Source organism: Microcebus murinus, chromosome 7, assembly GCF_040939455.1.
Source record: "Microcebus murinus isolate Inina chromosome 7, M.murinus_Inina_mat1.0, whole genome shotgun sequence".
NCBI classification, from domain to species: domain Eukaryota; kingdom Metazoa; phylum Chordata; class Mammalia; order Primates; family Cheirogaleidae; genus Microcebus; species Microcebus murinus.
Window position 1 is genome coordinate 2,936,354 of NC_134110.1, and position 14,490 is coordinate 2,950,843.

At 40.1% G+C, this 14,490-nt stretch overlaps 1 protein-coding gene across 4 annotated transcripts in view; it reads right to left on the reverse strand.

The window, feature by feature from the left end:
• Positions 1-14,490, reverse strand: part of SH3GL3 (SH3 domain containing GRB2 like 3, endophilin A3) — a 176,228-nt gene that overhangs the window by 45,718 nt on the left and 116,020 nt on the right. The gene's annotated exons all lie outside the window — the stretch shown is intronic.

Sequence of the window (14,490 nt, forward strand, 5' to 3'; positions counted from 1 at the left end):
CCTATTTCCTAGAAGACGTGGCATTTGCGCTGGCTTTTTAAGGACAGGGGACATTTCACTGGGCAGCACTGAAAGAAGAGCCTTCTGGGATGAGGCACCATAAAACAAAGACCCCAAAGCAGGAATGTATAGAGCAGGTTTCCTCAACCTCGGCACTGCGGATGCTCAGACCACACAGTTCGCTGCCGTGGAGGTGTCCTGATCTCTGTGGGATGTTTAGCAGCATCCTGGTCTCTGCCCACTGGTGTCACCAGCACGCGTCCACCTACACACACACCCTGCTGTGACAACCCAAAATGTCACCAGAAGGTTGAGAACAACTAGGATAGGGCAAATGTGCTCAACAATCATCGAGAAATTCTGTTTCACTGTGAAAATGATTGCTCAAGGGGGAATGGAGGGAAGTGAAACCTGGAAGGGAGGCAGAGGCCAGATCACAGTCTCAGATGCCAAGATATAAGGTATGAGCGAGACGTCCCCAAAGATTCTGCACCAAACACAAGGCAGCTAGAGAAACCTTTTAGGAAAGCAACTCTGGCCACCAGTGGGGTTGGATTAAAGAACAAAGAGGATGGATTGGAAGAATATGTTAAATCATTTTCTTTAGAAAAGTACATCAACATAATTTGGTTATGCCCTTAAAATATTAATATGAATAGAAAAGGCAGTAGTAAAGGGGGTGCCATCAATAAATGGTGACAGGATTGCAGGTTGCTTTAAATGCAAGAGTGATCACTACCTCTGCACACACTGCATTACCATTTCATAGGAGCAATGTAAGTAAAGACTATGTTTTGAATCTCAGGTATGAGAAGGAATTTCTTGAAGAACGGAGACATGGAAGGTCACAAAATGGCCAGGGCTCTCCATCCTCCCTGTCCCGCATCTCTGCAGTTTTTCACACAAGAATCAGACTCTGTCTTCTCCCCCAGTGAGTCTGGGGTGGGCGTGTGATTTGTTTTGACCCCACAGGGACAAGCCTCGCCAGACCTCAAGAGATCTTGCATGCTTCCACACCCTCTCCTAAAACCCTGCTGCCACCCTGCGAACAAGCCCAGACCAATTTGCTGAGTGGAGCGAGACAAGGGGCCCAGACACCCCATTGTGACAAACGGCCAGTCCCCAGAATCGGACCACCCAGCGGAACCTGCAGCTGACAGCAGACAGGGAGAGGGTCCGGGGAGACCAGCCACCTCTGCTGAGCCATGGAAACAGGAGTCCAATATCCAATACATGGTGGAGTTTAAATTGTGGGGTGGTTTGTTATGCAGCAGAAGCTAGCTGATACACTAGGCAAGAGTTCTTACTTTCAGGCTGGGTATGGTAGTCAGAAAGAATTGTATAAGGTATAACTTTCAAGAGGGAAAAAAATCAAGAATCTCATCTCCACACACCAAGTAGTGTTTTCAGCAGAGGTGTCCATCAGTGAGAGCACCTCAACATCTTTTTTGTTGTCATTCAGTAGTGAAATCCTCTAAAACCTTGGTTCTTAACCTCAGAGGTAATATTCTGAAGGTCTAATGAGAGTGACACCAGCTCCCCTGGGGAAGGGAGTGGGGCCTCCACGTTTTATTGCCGTGGTAGGTGGCGAAGTTGGCCACGGTGCCTGCCGCTCTCCCGCTGCGAAGGGAAGTCTATTTTCCACGCGATGTGCTCTGACCAATAGAGCAGTGTAAGCCACTCGGCGTGGATACCAAGTTTGGACTTTATGAAGACGTTACAGCTTTAAAGAGGCTTCATAGATACTTTTGCTCACTCCCTGAGGTCCACCGAACCTCTCTACCGAATGAACCTGGACTCACTGGTTGGGGAAGGAAGAACGCGTGGAGCCGAGATCAGCCATCCCAGCTCAGCCGTCTCAGACCCCCAGGCCCCCGCTACCCCAGCAGCTGGCGGCACAGGTGACAGAGCCCAGCAGTGATCAGCCATTCCAGCCGACACCCCCGGTGCACTGGTCTGAACCGCTGACCCACAGAATTGGGAACTAAATAAATGACTTTTGTTTTAAGTTGCTATGTTTTGGCAAGGTGTGTTAAGAGTTGCTTGTAATTTTCTGTAGCTACTGGAAACACAGAAGCCCACCCGTAGATCTCTGTTTTAAATACATTTCAAAATATCCATTTGAAAACCCCTTTACCGTTGAGAATTACACTTGAAACCTCTTTAATCTGAACACATTCTCACTTTCAGAAAGTAAAGTGTCTAATAGATGAAGGGGCGTTTCCATCTTCAAGAACAGAAACCAGTGAGATTAATATACCTTTCTTGTTCAGAAAGAGGCAAGACATGCGATTGTTTCCAACAGAAGTCACAGGGAAGAGCCATGATCATCCTTCTGCTCTTCCTGAATTCCCCAGTGAAATTCAGCGGCTTTGATACAGTAAAAATAAACACACATGACATAGCTATTCAGTCCACCTGACTATATTTGACATGCCAATCATCCAAAAAATACTGTTTGTTGAGCATCTACTATGTGTGAGGCACTGCAACAGGTGCTTGGGATATAAGGATGAAAAAGATAGGCTTGATCCCTACAGGGCCCCAGGCCTCATCCCAGGGTTATAGGGCTATTGCTTTTAGGTGTTGGAAGCTAAACATCAATATTGAAGCTTCTAATCGGGTTAAGATGACTAGATAAATTCAACTCAGATGCCCTCCTTATGCTCTGAATACACTGCAATGATAGATTAAATACCAAAAAAAAAAAAACCAAACAACAAAACAAACAAACAAACAAAAAAACCCAGGAATATAAACAATGCTCAAAAACAGAATAAAAACATCTTCTGTTGACCTGAAAATGAATAGAAACGCAATGTGCCGGGCAAGGCTGAAGGCTCAGGCCCGCTGCACTTCTTGTCCGCACGGGCTGGGGCAGCCAGAAGTCTGGCCCCTGTTGGGTTAAAAGGGCTTTGAAAGTGCTGGATATGACGAGAACCCGGACGCAAGCTCTGCTTAACGCCAGGGATGGGAAGGAAAATGAGACTGGAAACAAAAACACCCAGATGTAAACCACTATCTGATGCTACCACATGTGGCGATCTGCAGGCCCAGGGAGATTGTAAAACAAAGAGTAAATCAAGTCGTCCTCCAGCTCTGTGGCTGGATCCAGATATCCCCGAGATCACTGCAGAAGAGAAACCACTATTCTGTATCCGGGCCTTGGGAAGTGGGATAGAAGAAGCCACAACCACTAAATAGAAGTGAGCACAGGGGCCAGGCGCAGTGCCTCATGCCTGTAATCCACACTCTGGGAGGCTAAGGCAGCAGGACCACTTGAGGCCAGGAGTTCCAGACCAGCCTGGCCGACATAGTGAGACCCTATCTCTACAAAAAATAAAAACTTAGCTGGGCGTGGTGGTGCACACCTGTGGTCCCAGGTACTCAGAAGCAGAAGTAGGAGGATCGCTTGAGCCCAGGAGTTTGAGGCTACTATGAGCTAGGCTGATGCCAGTGCATTCCAGGCTGGGCAACAGAGTGAGATTCTGACTCTTAAAAAAAAAAAACAGAAGTGAACATAAACATGGTAAAAAGAGGGGTTTTAAAGGTGACAAAAAGATACTCTCTCCAAAATTAAAATTCATCCTACATTTAAATTATAAAGCACATGAATAAAATATAACACCAAAAAAGAGAGCCAACAAAATCACATAAATGACATGAATTCACTCCTGGTAAAAATAATTTTATGAAACAATAGGATAGACTTTTTATGTATGTTGAGGATATTATCAAAATAATAAATAAAGGAATAACTTCTATTAATAAAAATCAAGCAATTATACAAAAGGACAGAAATTTTAAAAATAAGAACTCTTGGAAACAAAAAATACATAGTCATGAAAATGAAAAACTCAATAGATGGGATAAACTCCAGACAGGGTACAATCAGGAAAGAATTGGTGAACTGGAAAATACTAAGGAACTTACCCAAAGAACAACAACAAAAGGATAAAGAGTTTTATTTTTTTTTAATGAAATATCAATTAATCAATATGGAGGATACATGAGATGCTCCCAGATATATCTGATAGGCACTTCGAGAAAAAGGACAGAACATAAGAAAATCAATATTTGAAGAGTTAAAATAGTTTTTTCCTACAATTGAAGGGAGGTATGAGTGCACAGCTTGGAGGTACACTCAAGCACCAAGCAGGATAAATACTAATTTACACCTAGACACAGCAAAATCTCAAGAAAATCCTAAGACTATCATGAGGTGTTGGGGGCAGGGAGACAACCAACCAACCCACGACCAAAGCAACAGTAAGATTTATGCCAGATTCTCTTCAGCACCAGCAGGTTCCAGGAAACAGTGGAGGAATGACTTCTAAGTGCTAAGAAATAAGTGAAAACCCTGAATTTTATGTCTCCCTAACCTGTTGTTTAGGAAAAAGAACAAAATAAACACAGATTCAGACCATCACAATCTCTAATAAAGTGATGCTCAAGTATTACATCAGAGAAATAAAAACTGAACCAAGAAGGAAAGTGTGTAGCCCACGAAACAACAGTGAGAATGGAAATGGCGAACTATGGTGGTAAACTGAAATACTAAGGACAGACAGGCAAAAACTAGCATATCTTAGTTCACACAAAGGTAAAATGAAAACCTTAGGCAATGATAAAATACAGTGAGGGAAGGGTGTTTGGTGGGTTTTTTGAACATGCTAAGGTTCATTTGTGTTCAGGAGGAGTTGAGAAATAGGCACAACTTCAGACATGTTGAAATGATGCCTGGGAAGTACCTGTGTTATATAATTAGTGGTAACTACTGAAAGCACAAAGATATACGGATGGTACGATGCATGTTTTAACATAATAGCCACACCAACACACTAGTAAAACACCAGTATTTTCCAATCCAACAGAAAACATGGAGAAAGGGCATGGGGGAAAAATAAGGAATGGCAAATAGAAATCACAAAATAAGGCTGGGCACGGTGGCTTACGCCTGTAATCCCAACACTCTGGGAGGCCGAGGTGGGAGCATCCCTTGAGCTCAGGAGCTTGAGACCAGCCTGAGCAAGAGCCAGACCCTGTCTCTACAAAAAATAGAAAAATTAGGCAGGATTGGGGGCATGCACCTGTAATCCCAGCTACTGGGGAGGCTGAGGCAGGATTTCTTGAGCCCTGGAGTTTGAGGTAGCTGTGAGCTAAGATAACACCACTTCACTCTATGGAGCCAGACTGTGTCTCAGAGGGACGGAGCCAGACTGTGTCTCAAAAAAATAAAATAAAATAAAAACCCACAAAATAAGACAGTAATAAGAAGTCCAAATAATCAGTATCATTATCCAAATAAATGGATTAAATCGAACATATTAAAGAATAAATAATAGAGCATATTTTTAAAATCCAGCTATGTGCAGCTCTAATAGTCACATGTAAAACAAAGCATATAGAAAGACTGCAATTAAATAGACAAAATGTACATACTAGGAGAATACTAACCAAAATAAAGCCTGTAACAATGATATCAGAGAAAAAATACTTTCCTAAGGCAAAGCAAGAATAAGGATAGAGACTTGACCTTATAATAAAAGGAGCAATCAGCCAAAATTCTGTTACAATAATAACATTGTATCTAGCAACAGCATAACTGCCAAAAATATAAAACAGACACTAAACTACTGAAACTGACAAATCCACCATTGTGGCAGGAGATTTAATATAACTCCATCAGAAAACTAACATATCAAACATAATTTAAAAAATTGAAAAGGATATAGATGATTTGAATGACCAAACTAATAACCTCAAGCCTATGTACATAACGCATACACCCCTCCAGCCAATAAATGGACAATGTACATTCTTTGTAAGTACAGGTGGAACATCACAAAAACTGACCATGTGCTAGGTCCCAAAATCAATGAATGTCATCCATATACAGAATGCTTATTTGGTGTTTATTTTTTTTTACCATAATGCAATTGAATCAGGACTCAAAAGTTAAAATAAATATGTAGGCGTAAAAGTTTAGAGTTCTGCCCTAAATAACAATAAGTTAAAAAGGAAGCCTCACTAGAAATTATAAAAAAATTTAAATTTAAGAACAATAAAAATACATAAAAACCCATGGGATTCAGCAAAAATAATATTTAGAAACCAGTGAAACCAATGTATAATCATTTAAAAGAACACTTCAAATTCACGTTTCAAACTGACACAGTGTCATTCGATCTCATTTGGAAATACCTAATTTCCAACACTGGAAGTCTACCTACTGGGAAAATAAGCTAGAAATGCAAAGATCAATCGCTCCATAGTCCAGCAGCTCACAGGCCCAGCCGAAACATGAAGGGCCACAAGTGGTGAGATGCATACTGTTCCATAACAGAGACACAGAATTTGCCAGTAGAACCCAGATGGAAGGAAACAAATTATATAGATGAGAGGTGCCAAAAAATTTCCAAAACAGAGCCTAGAAAAGCTATATGGAGTTCACCAGAGAGACGAGAGAAGATGTGCATTTCTGGCAGAAATAATAGCATAGGTAAAAAATAAATAAATAAAAGTACAGATAAGAGTGTTTAAGAAACAGTGTTAACAATTCAATAAGGGTAACTGATAGGAAAGACAGACCCTAAATGAAAAAAGACAGGCAGGGGCCAGACCATGAGGCTGACCTTCATCCTGTGGGCAGTGGAGATTTTTAACATGCTAACTGCCACGTGAGTTGTATTTAACTCGCGGTACTGCTGAACTCGTGGCCTCTTGAAGCATATGGAAGTCACATCTCTTCAACTTGGGAGCCACGAGAACAATTTTTCAAGTTGCATATAACTCACGCACAGAAAGCAATAAAAAAAAAAATAACACATTTTTCATTAAATTAGAAAGGATCATTTTGCTTTCGAAGTTTTTACTCTATTTTCATAATAAAACACCAGGGCCCCGAGGAAAAACGCCTTTTTTCCTAGTGTGCAGTCAGGGTGTTAAGCGAGTGAGTGATGCGAACAGATCTGAATTTCAGAAAGACCAGTCAGGTGGCGCTTGGGAGAACGGACTGAGAGGAACCGGGCAGTGGCAGGCAGACCTGTCAGGAGACGACAAGGGGCACACACTATATGGAGAGGTAGACTGGGAAGGCTGTCAAAATTTTGCTCTAAAACTCTCCTTCCGCTTCAAACACGAGCTGCCCTCACCTCCGCTTCCCCGTCACAAATACTGCCTGTGACCTGGGCTAGCCAGACGGAAGCTGTGCATCTGAAATACAAACGTGTGGCTGGTCAACGTGGCTCACGTGCCGTCCCCGGTGGAAAGGGACGTCACGCTGCAACTCAGACCTCCCTCGGGATGCCTTGGTGCAATGGTCAGAGTTCACCATCCACTCCTTGGTGACCCCAATTTTGTGAATGATAGGGAAATTAACACTATTTTCAAAGAGTACAACAGAGCAGTGACAAATTGCAAAAGAGATTTATTTGGGAGACAGGAAGCTTTGCATTTGGTGTTTCATCTAGATGTGTTGGGTTTTAATGGTAAATGTTAACACAGCCTTGGCCGCCTCCTTGTGCAAATATCTGTTTTCAAAGAAACCTTGGCTTCTCCATCTTCTTCCCTTTTATGAAGCAAGAAATTAAACAGCGAGAAAGCCAGAACCTAGAAGAAAATGTAAAAAAGCAGAATTTACACCTTAGGATTTTATCAATGGCTCCAGAACAGTATTTTCCAATGTGTGTGTCACAAAACACTAGCTCCATGGGAGGTGAAGTGAGGGTCAGGCAAAAACCAAAACCAAAACAACAAAACAAAATAGTTCTTGACTATATACGTTTAGAAACACAGGGAAAACAAAATTAAGCAGATTTCTTTACTAAAACACTTGCAGAGGCTTTAGAATAGCAAGAGGCTCTGTGGATTTCCAATGGGCACTTATAGGAAAGATGCGGCACTTCCCACACTCATCTGGCTGTGGCACTTATCTATCCTGAGGACAAATCTTCAAGGGGTGGTGTTCTGAGGAACACACATTGAGAAACCCTGCACCAAAAATTTCACCCTTTCTACTGGTTCCTCTTTTTTCTTTCTTTCAACCAGTTGGCAGCCCTGCTCTGTTGGTGTCAGCTTGGAGAGTTCGGCAAGACTCACTTTTAAGTACAAGTCACCAAGGTTATTTTTAAGTTGCCCACATTAGAGAAAGATGAGAAAAGGGTATATGTGAGCTCTCTCTACTAGTTTTGTAACTTTTCTTTCTGTAAGTCTAAAGTTTTTTCAAATCTTAAAATTTAAAAAGATCTCAAATCTTAAAATCTAACAAAAGGGCCTCTGAGCAACCCAGGCAGCCAGGATCTGAGGGGCCAAAACCAGGAGGAATTCAGGGAAACAGACGAAGGGGGTGATGCATTCACAGGTGATTTTTCTCTTTGGGGAATTTTCTGTCTTCCAACATAGGACATAGTCTGAGCAAAAAGCACCAGCCTGGAACTTGCAGCAGCCTTGCTAGCTGTGCAAGAGGAAAACCGGAATGCGCTGTAACCAAGGCAACCAGGATGTAAGAGGCCAGACTCTGGGAAAAGGGAAAACATAAAGAAGCAAACCTGACAGACAGTGTTCTTCTCAAGGCTTTGACAATTCCAAAGCTGAGTGTGCACAAGGCCAGGTGCTAAGAAATCAGCACAAAGAGGCTGCTAAGAGGCTAATAATCTAAGCAGAGATTCTGCAGTATCACTGTGATCGAGAGACAAGAATTAGAGTTCAGGACTGCCTGCTAAAGGAGATACCCTGGTAAACAGCCTGGGATTTTAGTTCCTTCCTGAAGGCCTAAACCCTCAGAGTAACAGCAGGCTCAGAGTCAAGACCTCTCAAAGCCTGAAATACGAACTTGAATCATTTCAACCCATTTGTAGTATGGTTATTAGCCTCTGCCCTCATTAGCTACTGGAATAAAACCAGAGCATCTCTGAAAGATACATTACCCAGAGCTCTACAATTCTTCACACAACATCTGCCATTAAAATAAAAAATAATTTGGCATATCAGGAGACAGAACCAAACCATGGAAGACTAAGGAAAGGATAGATAATATAACAGGAAACCCCAGTATTGACATCAGAAATTATCTTTAGCACAACTACAATAAATATGTTCAAGAAAATAGATGACAATGGAAATTTTTATCAAAAAATTGGAAAACATAAAAAGAGCAGATGAAAACTCAATAACTAAAATCAAGAATCCAAAAGAAGGACTTAGGTCATTAAATAGGAAATATCCAATTTCAATCAAAAGTTTAGTTTATTATATCTCAAACAAGAAGCAGTATAATTAATCAAAGTGTGAGCCTAAACTATCAACACAGTTTTGCCCTCTTAACAGTAGCTTGTTTATGCCAACAGTGAAGAAGCCTGCAATGAAATGGTGAAAGGTGTTTTCCACAGCTTGTTTAGAATGGAATATTTTTCCTTGCGAGAAGTGGTCCAAAGCCTAGAAGAAGTGGTAGTCAGTTGGTGCAAGGTCTGGTGAGTACAGCAGATGACAGTTTCCAAGTCTAGCTTCTGTAGTTTGAGCAGCGTTGTTTGTGAGAAATGTGATTAAGCGTTGTCTTGCAAGAGGATTGTCCTGTCTCTATTGGCCAATCATGGCTGCTTAATCACAAGCATCTTCATCATTTCATCCAATTGGTTGCAGCAGACATCCACTGTAATGGATGACCAGGTTTCATGAAGCTGTAGTGGATAATACCAGCGGCTGGACTATATAGACACCATTAGCTTTTTTTTTGATGAATGTTCAGTTTTAGACTGTGTTTTGGCACTTCATCTTTCCCCAACCCTTTTGCCAAGTGCCAAATGCTTCCGACTATCAAAAAGAATCCATTTTTCATCACACATAACAATACGGTATAGAAATGGTTCACCTTTATGTTGTGAAGGCAAAGAAAGGTAAGCTTCGAGACAGTTTCTCTTCTGACGTTAATTTAATTCATGCGGAACCCATCTACCCAGCTTCTTTACCTTTGTAAAGATTTGTTCCAAATGCTGCAATGTTGTCAGAATAGCAATGTCAAACCTTGCTGCTAATTCATGTGTAGGTTGAGAAGGATTCGTTTCCACTACAGCTTTCAGCTCATCATCATCCACCTTGGTCTCAGGTCACCCATATGGCTCACTTTCAAGATTAAAATCACCAGACTGGAACTTCTCAAACCATCGACGTACTGTGTGTTCATCAGCTGCCTCCTTCCCAAACACTTCCTTGATATTTCTAGATGTGTGCTCTGCATTGCTTCCATGATGGAACTCATATTCGAAAATAACATGCATTTTTGATTTATCCAGTTTCACAAAAATTGCTCTAAATTTTTTTTGAAAGATGACCATAAGCCAAAACATGCATTTGAAAGACTGAGGATGTACCTTCACAATAAAAATAAAACAAGAAGTGTCAAAGTGAAATGTCAGAGAAATCAACTGTCAAACTTAGTACTTAAGGAAATCCGCCATTTCATACTTAATAATAATTATACTAATAGACACTGCAACTGACAGAATATGTGTACTAGAAGATAAGTCAGTAGATAATATCTTAATTGAAATATAAATGTTTCAGGATGAAACACAAAAAAACAAAAAAGAACTGAGGATGAAAAACAAAAAAAAATCGCATTATAAACATATCAGGCACGGTGAAAATACCTAACACAAGTGCATTTTAGAGTTTGGAATAAGAGGACAGAGAAATGGAAAATAAGCAATATTTGAAAAGGAGATGGCCAAGAATTATTCAAAATAGAAAAAAATATATATCAAGCTATAGATTCAAGCTTTTCTAGAAATTCCAAGCAGAAGCAGGGTAGATTTACAAAAAACATATCTGGGCACATTATAGTCAAACTACTGAAGACTGAAGACAAAGAAGAGAAACTTAAAAGCATACAAAGAGAAAAATACACATTGCATTCAAAGAAGACACAAAAGGACTATTAGCTGATGTTGCAACAGAAATCAAGAAACTACAAGACAATGAAATCACATCCTTAAAGTGCTGGCAAAAAATATCTACCAACATAGAATTCTATTCCCAATGAATATATCCTTCACAACAAAAAGGCAAAATTAAAGAAATATTCAAACAAAAGCACCAAAAGAATTTCTCATCAGCAGACACATACCAAAAGAAATACTAAAGGGAGTTCTTAAAAAATAATTATTTTATATATATATATATATATATATATATATATATAAAAATTATATATATATATAAATTCCATCCTGGATAGAAACAGGAAAAGGTGGAAAGAAATGAAGAACACCAGGAAGATAAATCTAAATGAACATTAATAGCTTAAAACAACAATAATATCTTGTGAGGCTTCAAATGTATGCAGAATTTTAAAAACATGAAAACAATAGCACAAAAGCCAACACTAGGGGAGTTATTAGATTGTTGTAAGGTCTCTTCTGCTTGGAAGTGATAAATTTAATTAAGACTCTACCACATTTAAAAATGCATGTCATATTATCTAGTATTACTTCTTACAAAATCATAAAATAATATATAACTAGCAAGCCACTGAAGGAGTCAAATGAAATAATTAAAAAATGATTAATCCAAGAGAAGGAAAAAGGACTTCTGGTTCCAATATGGTAGCAAGAAAGCAAACTGGTTTCATCATTCTTCCTCACAGAAAACCAAAAACGTATTATATATTGCACCAAGATTACCACCAGAAATAGCCCAGAACTCAAAAACATATACAGCACCAAGATTATCACCAGATATATCCCAGAACTCAAATATGAAATAAGATAGGTCCTAGGGCCACAGAGAAATGAAAAAGCTCCAAGCAGACAGTAAGAGAACTGTACTACCACGTCTGTGACACCCCTTGGCATCACATTCTACACTGGAAAAAGTGAGATCGAGGTAGATGACCAGCTTCCCCACCATCCTGGGTTCCCTAGAAGCAGGCCTGTCCCTGCCTTAACCTACAAGAAGCATCACAAGTGCCTGAAAGGAGAAACATCCCTGAGGACACACAGACACAAGAGGGGAGGTGAGACTACCATCTTCAGCCCTGGAAATTCTGCGCTGTAACTCGGCTGTAGGAGATGTCAAGGCTGTAGGAGATGTCAAATCAGAGTGGCTGTTCAGCAGCACCATACTGTAAGAGGTCTTTCCCACAGGACCCCTGGGCACAAACCCCTTGCCAGCTTTCCCACATAGCTGGGATATCCCCTTGGGGACCTCTCCATTCAGAAAGGTCTTGGCTCTAACTGTTTACTAGAGCCAAGGCAAACCTGGGCTTAAGGCACTACCTAGAAAAAGAGCTGAAAAAGAGGCAGTGACTTAGCAGTAAAGAACCTCTAAGCAAATATATCCAATAAAACCAAAAATAAGCCAGACAGAGAAGACTGGAATAAGTAATCAATCTTTCAATGCAAAGACATAAACGTATCTCCCACAAGAAGCAACAAAAGGGGAAACATGATCTCTCCAAACAGACAAAGCAAAGAATCAGTAACTGACCCTAATGAGGTGACATGTGAGCTCTCTGACCAAGAATTCAAAATAGTAGTTTTAGGGAAACTCAGTGATCACCAAGATAGCCCAGAAAATCAACTCAGAAGAAATTTAACAAACAGTTTGAAATACTAATAAAAAAACCAGGCCGGGCGCTGTGGCTCACGCCCGTAATCCTAGCTCTTGGGAGGCCGAGGCGGGCGGATTGCTCAAGGTCAGGAGTTCAAAACCAGCCTGAGCAAGAGTGAGACCCCGTCTCTACTATAAATAGAAAGAAATTAATTGGTCAACTGATATATATATAAAAAATTACCCGGGCATGGTGGCGCATGCCTGTAGTCCCAGCTACCCGGGAGGCTGAGGCAGAAGGATCACTCGAGCCCAGGAGTTTGAGGTTGCTGTGAGCTAGGCTGACGCCACGGCACTCACTCTAGCCTGGGCAACAAAGCGAGACTCTGTCTCAAAAAAAAAAAAAAAAAAAAACCACAGAAATCTTGGAAGTGAGAAATACATCTGCTGAACTGAAAAACTCATTAGAGGCTCTCCACAGCAGAATGGATCAAGCAGAGGAAAAAATACCTAAGAATCAATTTAACCAAAGAAGTGAAAGATCTATACAAGGAAAACTATAAAACACTGATAAAAGAAACAGAAGAAAATACAAAAATATGGAAAGATATTCCGTGTTCATGAACTGAAAGAATTAAGATTGTTAAAAATGGCAATACTATCCAAAGCAATTTACAAATTCAATGCAATCGGTAATAAAAGACCAATGACATTCTTCATAGACATAGAAAAAAGATCCTATTAATATTTAAGTCACCCAGTCTCTATAGCATTTTTGTTGTAGCAGTCCTATGGAGTAAGACAATATGAAAATGGCCAACAAGCATTTGAAAATATTTTCACCTCATTATGACCACAGAAATATAAATTAAATCACTATGAGATGCCACTACATTACTACCACAATGGCTAAAATTACTTTAAAACAATGACAACACAAATGTTTCCAAGGCTTAATGGAGCAACTGGAATACTCAGACACTATTGGTGGGAGTACAAATTGGTACAACTACTTTGCAAAACAGTTTGGCAGAACCTACTAAAGCTGAGTATATGAATAGACTTACCCTGTAACTCAGCAATCCCATTCCTAGGTACACATTCAGCAGAAATTCCTGAATATGTGCACCAAAATTCATGTACAAGCAGCGTTATTCATAATAACCCAAAACTGGAAACAACCCAATGTTCATTAGCAGTAAAATGAATAAAATATATTACAGCTATTTCTATAATACAATACTATATATTAAATACTTATTAAAAAGAATTAACTGCTCCTATGACATATAACAAAGGGGGTATATTTCAGACATAATATTGAATGAAAGAAGCTCCTGCTCTATGATTCTAATTATACAAAGTTAAAAAATAAAAGAGAACATACTGCATTGTTATGTTCATATAAAATTGAAAAACAAGAAAAATTAATCTATGGTGATAGAAGTTGGTGTGGTAGTTACCTTTAAGTTAGGGTTACAAGGGATCCTCTTGGGTGCAGGTAATGTTCTATGTCTTAAACTGGTTATATGGATGCATCACTTTGTTAAAATACATACATAAGGTCTGTACACTTTCCTGTATGCATATATTTTATTTCAATTAAAAAAAATGTCTGGGCCTGGCATGATGGCTCTCATCTGTAATTCTAGCACTTTGGGAGGCTGAGATGGAAAATTCACTTAAGTCAGGAGTTAGAGACCAATAGCAAGACCCTATATCTACAAATTTTTAAAAATTAGCCAGGCATGGTGGTGCTCACCTGTAGTCCCAGCTATATAGGAGGCTGAGGCAAGAGGATTGTTCAAGCTCAGGAGTTTGAGGCCGTAGTGAGCTATGATCACACCACTACACTCCAGCCGGGGTGACAGAGCAAGACCCTATTCCCACCTCCCCCAAAAAACAAAACCCAATTTTTAACTACCCCTTCCATGAACCCTGCAT